This window comes from Cryptomeria japonica, chromosome 8 (genome assembly GCF_030272615.1).
Source record: "Cryptomeria japonica chromosome 8, Sugi_1.0, whole genome shotgun sequence".
NCBI lineage: Eukaryota > Viridiplantae > Streptophyta > Pinopsida > Cupressales > Cupressaceae > Cryptomeria > Cryptomeria japonica.
In genome coordinates this window covers 674,601,326-674,610,973 of record NC_081412.1, presented here as the reverse complement: position 1 = coordinate 674,610,973, position 9,648 = coordinate 674,601,326, and positions in this window count along the sequence as shown.

The window sequence follows — 9,648 nt, the reverse complement described above, 5'->3', positions numbered from 1 at the left end:
TACCCTGAAAGGCTTATTGTCAAAGAAGAAAGAAAGACAAAGAGAATCCACCATAATAAAACAAAGTTTGTACTATCGGAACTTCTTCTAGTAGATATTTACAACTATACTCACACAAGCATTGGATTCCTTCAATCTCGCATGTCTTCAACACAAAATGTCATATATGAGATCATCGAATCAAACTCCTATATATACTGTCTCTAGAAATCATAATTCTCTATGTTGGCTAAGACAAATATCTAAAATAGGACTTCGCTAATCATTCTGATGGAGGTAAGGAATGACAAGTGTCCACCATATCACACCATTCCTCATTGAATATATACATCACCAAGGCTAGACCTAAAATGCATCCTCATGCTATACAACTTCAATATTCGGTCTAAGGCCTCGAGCTTTGGACCACTCTCGACCCAAAGATAATACATAAAAACATCTTCTGAGATATCAAATGCATCTGGTGAAAGTGGGAAACTTCCAACCATACAACATACCTAAATCAAACACTCCTACTCATCATACCACATCCGAACTTAATCTGGACCAAAGGATTTGACATCAATGACAACACATAATGCAATGCTAACACTAATCAAGCAATTAAGTAAAGTATTTGAATTGCCTTACTCTTTGTCATCTAAACTTACTCTCTCCCTTTTTGTAGAAGGTATCACTAATTGGATGAAGCTAGATAAACTCCCTATTTCATCTTTCTTGACTTTCTTTCCATTAAACATATCCAACTTCATGATATTCAACCCTTGAACTCTTTAAACCTCTTCTTATTCTACCAAAATTTCCAATTCTTTCAATCTACAGACCTATTTCCACCCTATTTCACCGAAACATACCTTACTATCATCCTCTCCTTTTAGTTTTTCTTAATCATCCCTTTGAATTTCCATCTCACCAAATTATTTTCATCCTTACCTAAATATTTATCTTCACTTTCATAAGATTATCTGAGGATATGCTTCTATTAATCCAACCTCAAGTAATTATTGAAATTTATTTTTCTCTTTTTTCTGAAGTTTCTACATGGCCTCTTTCTTTTTTTCCTTTGTATTGTTTTTCCAATTTATCTTTTCTCATTGAGGATTCTCCTGTTCTATATTTGATTTCTTAGATTGTCTAACATTTTATCCTTTACTTTAGCTATTCATTACTATTTTAGCATCATGATTTACATTTAGACTAGACAATTATTCACATTTTGGTCATGGTGCCAACACTTCTTATAGAGTGACTAAATTTGGGACAACTAAAAATATCATGCTATTTATCACCACAAAAATAATAGGTGGAGTTTTCTCCTATTTTTATTTTACTCATTAATAAAATGTCCTAGTTTATCATAGTTATAGAATTTTGTCCTTCTGGTCCTACCTCTTTCTTTGACGCCTCTATTATTAATGCGATAGCCTCCCCTACCACCTCCTTCTCTATAGTTATCATGGTAGCTCATAGAGGGTCCTACATCTTGAATTTGTGGTACCACATAGTGCATATTGTTAAATGCTCTTATACTTGCTCTCAATTGAAGCTCCCACTATTCATGTGCCAATTAAACATTCAGTGTTATCATAGTTTGATGATATGCTCTATACATACTCCTATCCAAAATCCTTCTCTAGTCAATCCATGAACCATTGGTTCATATTTATCTTATTCATGAAGAAAAATTGAACACCTTTTTTTTTCATGTTTGTCCTACTTTATATTTTATAATTTATACATGTACCATATTTCTAGGGCAACTTAACCCTGTTAGTGTGGTAGCCCTATTGGTACCTTAGATGGTCAAATATTCATTCCTTAGATGTTTTTTCATACTGTAATTTTTAAACCAATTTTTACTTCTTCTAAGTTGGGTTGAGGTATCGACTTTTTCACCTTTCATTAGGAATTCTTATTCCAACATTATGTTTCAACTCCAATTTGAAATGACCATTTTAATCTTTTCTCACTAAATCATTCTCCAGTATCTTTGACCGGGATTCTAATAAATCCCTATAGGAAGTGGAAATCTAATAAATATCTAAATAAAGTGGAAATCTTCTCATCTACTTCTATTATAATATGAAGTGGAAATCTAATAAATCCCTATATGAAGTGGAAATCTTCTCATCTACTTTTATTATAATATGAGGGGTTAACCTTAAGATAAACCACTCAATTTTATTAAACTTTTATATCAAGGTTTCTTCCAGTGTTCTAACCATACTATTAAATTATTCTTCATAATATTTTTTGATTCCTCAATTTTTTTCATCTTCATTGTTTTATTAATTATTTTTGTTCACACATTAGGTGAATGAAAATTTTCAAAAATAAGTCACTTAATTATTTTTATGTTATATCATGCTTTGGGTATTCTTTAATGCACCATCTTAGTGCCTTGTTATTGAGGGTCTTCACAAAATAATATAATTGATTCTAATCATCATTAATGCTAATCATACTCCAATGACTATCTAATGTAAAGAGATGTTTGCTAGCATCCTTTGAGTATCTATTATCTCCAAAGTTTCCTCAGAAAAATATAAGTTTTTGGTGACTTCTAAGTTTTTTCTGTACTAGATATTATCTCCTCTTCACCAATTAATAAATTCATTTCCTCCCTTATTTACTTCCTCTTCTTCCTCAGAGCAACCCCACCTATAGTATCCCTACAAATAAGGTCAAACTTCTCTAGTTTCATTGTTGTCTTATTTTCTTTCAATTGCCTTGAATTATTTAGTTAGATTTTTCACTATAGTTTTGATTTATATTATAAATCACTCTATTTAATATTCATGATTTCCATGTCCATTGAGGATATATCTATCCCAATACTATAGTTTTTATCTATTGCATCTCTCTTGATGCTTCTCACACATTTTTGAACATTTTTCATTATCTTTCCTCTCAATCCTAAGATTGTTTCAATATTCTTTCTTCTTCCTTATTTTCTATCATGGTCATTAAATTATCTTCAAAACCTAGATCTTTGATCATCTTACCAATACTTATTCTTTCTCTCTTGTTTCAACTTTTTTCATTTAATTGATTTAATTTATTCATCATTAACTCTTTTATTTTTAGTACCTTAATTTATCAAGGGGTATTATATGACACCTAATACTACCACATCTTGCTTTTTAAAATCTATAATTATCTCTATCTTATTTTATATTCTAATAGGGTAATTTTACAAGACATATAGGTTTTAGTGCACTTATAGGTTTTCATCATTAATCTCTATTAGGTTGCTTTTTAAAAAAATTTCAACTTAATAAGGATAGATCCAACCAAACTTTAGAAGTTTTAGAGAGGCATTCATGGGGATATCATGGTTCAATCTAAAAGTCTTTTTCAGGGGATAATGTGTTGCATAGGACTAAGAAATGAAATATCTTATCAAAGTAATCTAGATCATTGATGAGGGTGGTACTTGAAAGAAAATCTCTATATATTAAGGGTAGATTTCCTATAAACTAAATAGATGTATTGTTAGGGTGTGAAAAGGGATACATTTTGCTTGGATATTAATAGAGTTTTCTTGGATATGGAGGCCTTTTGATTAGTCACTCTTTTATTTTTTAGAAAGGCATTCCTAGGGAAATCATGGATACAGAGGTCAAATTTAATCACATCAAAACATGCACTTTTTCACTTGCTTTGGGTGATTAGGTGTATGTAAGACATGTATCATGTTGTGATTAATTCAAGAAAGTGACTAGATGACACATAAGAAAATGTCACTATCAGCGTATGCAATTAGCTTGCTCATTAAAGGATTTTCTTGTGGCCGAGTTTAATTGGTTGGTAGAATCTATAAAAGCCTAAGTTGCATTGAGTAGTTGGGAAGTAGGTTTTTGGCTTACCACGTGCTAACTTAATTTAGGGAAGGTTGTATAAATAATCTTATAAGTTTGAAAGAAAAAAGATGCAAAGAGGAGCAAGGATCAATGGAAGGGATACCCAATATTGATGGAAGAAGTGAGAGAAAATTTGACACCATGGAATAGTATGAAAAAAGGTAAAGGAAAGGGGTCAAGGATTAGGGATATGGAGTAGCAGACGCACTTTATGGTGAAAGAAAATATATAAGTTCAAAAGTTCATCACAAGAGAAATGGGTTAGGAATAATTAATGTGGTGTTCCTAATGCTAGAAGATGAAAGAGCAAGGGAAATGGGGTGGAAGACATTCAAGGTTTGAAGACTTGTTTTACTACATACCTTATGCCTTTTGGGCATGATGGTATGAGTAATCCTACAAGTATGAGTACCATAAGGAGGAAGAGATATGGGCAATGGGGTGAGGAAAATGGGTAGGGAAAATACTAAAAGCCCAAGAGTTTAAGACATAAAGGAAAAGTGAATCCTCAAATTAGGAATTGGTGATTTTAAATACTTAATGCAAAAAAGAGAGGAAGCATTGTTTAAAAGCATAGGTGGAGAATAACTAAGGCTCATTGATTAGTCTTGTAACTTAAGAAGTACATGATTATATGGAGACCTTAATTAAATCCTAGGGCCAAAGATAAAAACGAAGTAGGGAGTGCAAGCATGGGGAAAGTCATGATAAAGGACAAAGATAATGAGAAGTCTAAAAGAATAAAATAGTCTCTGGTCTCAAATAAAAATGAAAATGTTGGATTTCAAGGAATAGAGTGAAAGAACATTGGTAAGAGGAAATATATGGACCCAACAAAGGCTAAAAATAAAAACAGACACTCCTAACACTTGAAACTTATTTACAGTTTTAAGATACTTAGGCACATGGCAAGTATAAAAATAGGCAAATCACTACAACAAGAACATTTTTTAATAACATGGTTTATTGAAGGAATTCTTACATTGGTTATAGATGGTGGCCAAAAAATGGTTGTATTAAGAAAGAAAGCACTAGAGTTTGATAAATTTGCACTTACTAATATAGACACCAATATTTCTTAAATGGGGCAAGACACAAATATCATATAGCAATTATAGGGACAAAAATCAAAATCTTTTATCATACATCAACTAGGGACTTTATAGGCAACAAAATCAAACTAAAAGAGTATTAGAAGCAAACTAGAGTTCTTACACGAAGAATGATATGCATGGTAAAGCCTCAAAAGGACAAACATTGATTGAGAGGTTCCCTAATTTTATCTAAAATTAGAGATGGTATTGTAAGGCATAGAGAATGTTCCTAAATATTCTATGATAATTAAACAAACATAGGAACCCAATTATTTAAGGTTTATCATAATTGAAGATTTTCAAAATTACTTCATACAAGAAATTAATCCTTATGAATTAATAAAGCCTTGGAGTAATCCATGAAAAAATGTGTGTGCAACTGAGCTCATTTCCTCTTCATGAAATCAACTAAACTAATCATTACAGGTAGGAATTGCAACAATATTGGAGATAAATATCATTGTAGTGTGGTGGTCAACACATAGTCAAAGGTTCTTAATGGCTATACTAGTTATTTTAGGGGGGGCATGTTTGGAAAACCAAAAGCAGTTGTCAACTTTTCACTATGATGGCAAACAAATTATGTTTTTTTTTCCTTTTTCACACAACTAAGTAAGTACCTTGCATCTAGAAAAGACCTTGTTGCTTTATCTCCCAAGACAATTTCTCTAAATTTAGATAGATCTACTATGTGGATGTAATCTATCTCCTACACAAGAATTTACCATTTTATGAACTTCAATCTAACTACATTGGAAGATTTATTTGATTCATTATCTTCCATGAATCTTCTCACCATTTGCTCATACCATGCCCACGTCTACATACATGTTTGAGAGAAGAACATAAATCACATCTCTTTTAGGATCCAAATAAAGTAGTGTCCCTGAGCCTGTATTCATATGTGATTTGCAGGCAGCATGAAATCATATCTACACAACCAGCATCTTAATGATAAAGTTTAAAGTGTTCTCACGATAGACATGAGCAAGTAGGTCAGCCATCTACACACAATAATCGAGTGTAATGCAAGAAAGGATGTGATTGAAGTATGTACAAGCCACATCAACTAAACCTGCATGGCTGCATGCAGATCATTCTTACAAAATCCATTTGCACATATCCCACAAACATTGCAATCCATGAGACCACATTTATGTGCCATGTTTATACTTCCACATTTTTCGTACATGTCTATCAGTGTTGCATTTCCAACGATTATATCTGACGAAACCCTCCCTTCTGTGGAGCTTTGGTGGATGTCTATACCCTGTTCTTAACCTATCATATTGGCACAGGTGGGTAGTATGATGGCAATCATTTTGTTTGATAGATTTTAAAGCCTTGTCACAAATGCATTTTGTGCATATCTTGCAATCATGGTACATTCCATGAGACCACGTTTTTTAGAGGTATTTTGTCACAAATCCATTTTGTGTGTATCCTGCAATCATGGCATTCCATGAGATCACATTTTTTTGAGGCATTTTGTTAATCAGTTATTGCCCCCTGTCCATGCTTCCACATTTTGCATACATGTCTAACAGGTCAATTATAACTATGCCATCTGACATAATTCCTGTCCTTCATCATTTGACGAAGTCCATACCTTGTTCCAAAGTTCCCATTTCGGCACAGGCAGGGAGACTACTGGCAAAGGTTGCGGATTGTAGTTTTACATCTGCCGATTGCATTCGCTTGCAAGTTCCTGAAGGCTTTTTAAAAAATCATTTTGTGTATTATCCAAGAATCATAGCATTTCTTTGAGGCATTCGATCAAACTGGTTCACATCCCTTGTCTATGCTTCCAGATTTTGCATGCATGGCTTCCTTGTCTGCAGTGACAACATTCCATGAGAGGCTCTCTCTCTCTCTCTCACTCATGTGATCGAACCTACCAAAATTTATGCAGCGCGGGAGCGATTTTGAATTCGGTTGTATCATAGGCGGGAACTAGGCAGTTGACTACTGACCGCAACGGTTAACGGGGCCGCTGAGGAAAATGGAAACGAGCGCCGGTGAAGAGAACAGACGAAGTGGACCCCACACGAGCCACCTAAGTGTTGCAGTCAACGCTTAGAGTGTGCTCGTTAAGCCGGGCCCCGTCAGGCACAGAACCTCGCTCTGATACCATATAAGAAAATATGGGACATAAATGAACAGAAGCTAGAATAATTAAAAAACTAATACGTGCTTCCTTATAATGTTCATTCAAACATTTTACAAATCTTATTTTTCTTTAGGGAACAAACCACAACAACTCTATTAAATATATTGAGTCGTTAACAACTCAATTTCTTACAACCAAGTTTGTACAACCAATATATTAATCTATTAACAAACCATCTGACTAATATTAATATTAAGTTGTTTTTCAACAACTTAATATTAATAGACACTTATTTAAAACACATATATCAACACCCCCTAAATATTTTATGCTTAATTATTTATGCATATCCTATGATACAATATTACCACCTATGTGAACACTAATTCCCAACAAAATGTTACTCTTAATCTACTCTATTTTAGGATAGAGTGAAAAAACATTACATGCTCTATCCCTATTAGATTGTACCTTTCTATGAGTTGCCCTTCTTGGTTTCCTTAGTTTAGATTATTTAAACAATGAATGTTTAAATATTTTATTTTCTTAAATTCACATTAGATTGTAGACTAAGATTAATGGAATAAGGGTTGTACGGGTGAAAAAAACCTATGAGCTTGTACCCTTCATTTTACAAATCTTTGGATGAGCATCTTAATTACATTGCCCTAACATGATATTTTGATTAATTTGATTCTCCTATTAACCCTAGAATTAGATTAACCATCAAATAAATAAATAAAATTTAAAAAAGAAAACTTAACATAGAATGTTTTGAGACTTTGAATTAGATTTTTCCCTCATAGGTTCAAAATTGTAGGTGTGATATTCGTTCTAGGTCAATATCATAGAAATGATTGTGATCCTATATTATCAAAATAATTTTTTTATCCCAAAACCAAACCGATCTACCTCTAACTACTCATTATCTATCATTTCCCACACTATAGATTTCAAATTGTGCACCCATGACTAAAAAAACATAATTTTATAATAAGAACCATCTAGGACCCATCCATTGTTAGAACAAACCTTCCACATTTGTCTATAGAAAGTGTCACCCATCAATCACTACTCATCTTTCCACATTGAACACATCAACTTTGGCATCAACCAATAGTGAAACTACTACCCTTACACTAGGTCATTTTAACATACAACACATCATATATCATTGCATTAAAGTTCAAAAGCCTTAACATCACTGAGCTACCACATTAGTTGCATCCATGATTTTCAATCTTCCTATTTTATTAGAATTTCCAAATCGATCAATGAGAATAGACTAAGGCAAAAGGAGGGGAGAAAGTTGCATGCCTAGCATAGCAAAATCTAATTATGTTTCTCAATACCAATAAGTATGTTTTTTGGAGGTATAAAATATTTAAAGACAACAAAGTCAAATTTGTACAAAAAGATCAAAAACTTACCTTGGGGTCAAGGCCATAGATGTTGGATTGACCATGGTTTACATGCAATTTTAGAGTTCTTAAATTATGGTTATCTTGATCTATCCATTCTAGATCTAGATTCAAAATCGTAATAAGCATTCATCACAACCTTTTTAATCTTCACTTCCAAGGCATGCATTTATTATTAATGAGTTCCATTTTCATTTTTATTAGGTGTACATTTTTGTTTTATCTCTAGTATCTATTATGATTTAATTATAACTACTTTATTGCATTTATTTAACCTATTTATTTAGGGAGGGATTTTAAACTCCTTATATAGTATTGCAAACTTGGCATTCAAACCCCTATAGGATTATTTTGTGAGGCCTTTAATCTTAATGCTAATATTGACCTATTGAGTTTTTAATCTATTTTTTAATGTTTTCATCTTTTATTTCAATTTTTGTTTTCCATTAATTAGATATTAGGTTCACCCTTGCTTGCATTTCATTGATTCATATTGGTTAGATTAGACTTTCATTGTTTTAACCCTTTACAATTTGTATCCACCCACACTCTCGTGTGTGGTTTCATTGTTTGATCTTTATCATGTATATATTTTCCTCATCTTAATCCAACTCACTTTCCATCTCACCATATTTTGTAATGATGCATCTTTTGTATCCTATGATGGTGATTTGGCAATTACTTAAACCTTATATTTTTAAGATGCATTTTGGGGTTTTGATTCATGGTATATACCTAGAAAACATATTCCTTCTACATTTCTTTGTAGAATTTATTTTATACATATAGTTTCACCTTCATATGTTTCATATTTCATCTTTCCTTGAGGATCCTGACAGTGTGAATCCACATATTCCACCTCAACATGAAGTTGCTAGCTCTTCTATATCTTATGACACTTGGTCTAATGATTATGCATTTAGTGGGAAGAATATTCTAATTATTTATCTTCCCATGATGAGGTTGACGTCTCTTTACTTCATAATATTTTGTTTAATGATGTACATTGTTTTAAAGTGCTATTGATAGTTACTTAGTGAAAATGATGTAGTTATATTTTGATCATTTTTATCTTCATACTATGCATGTCTACACAATGATATTACATTAATAAATACATTTGGTGATACATTAAATGATATGATAAATCCATGGTGTAA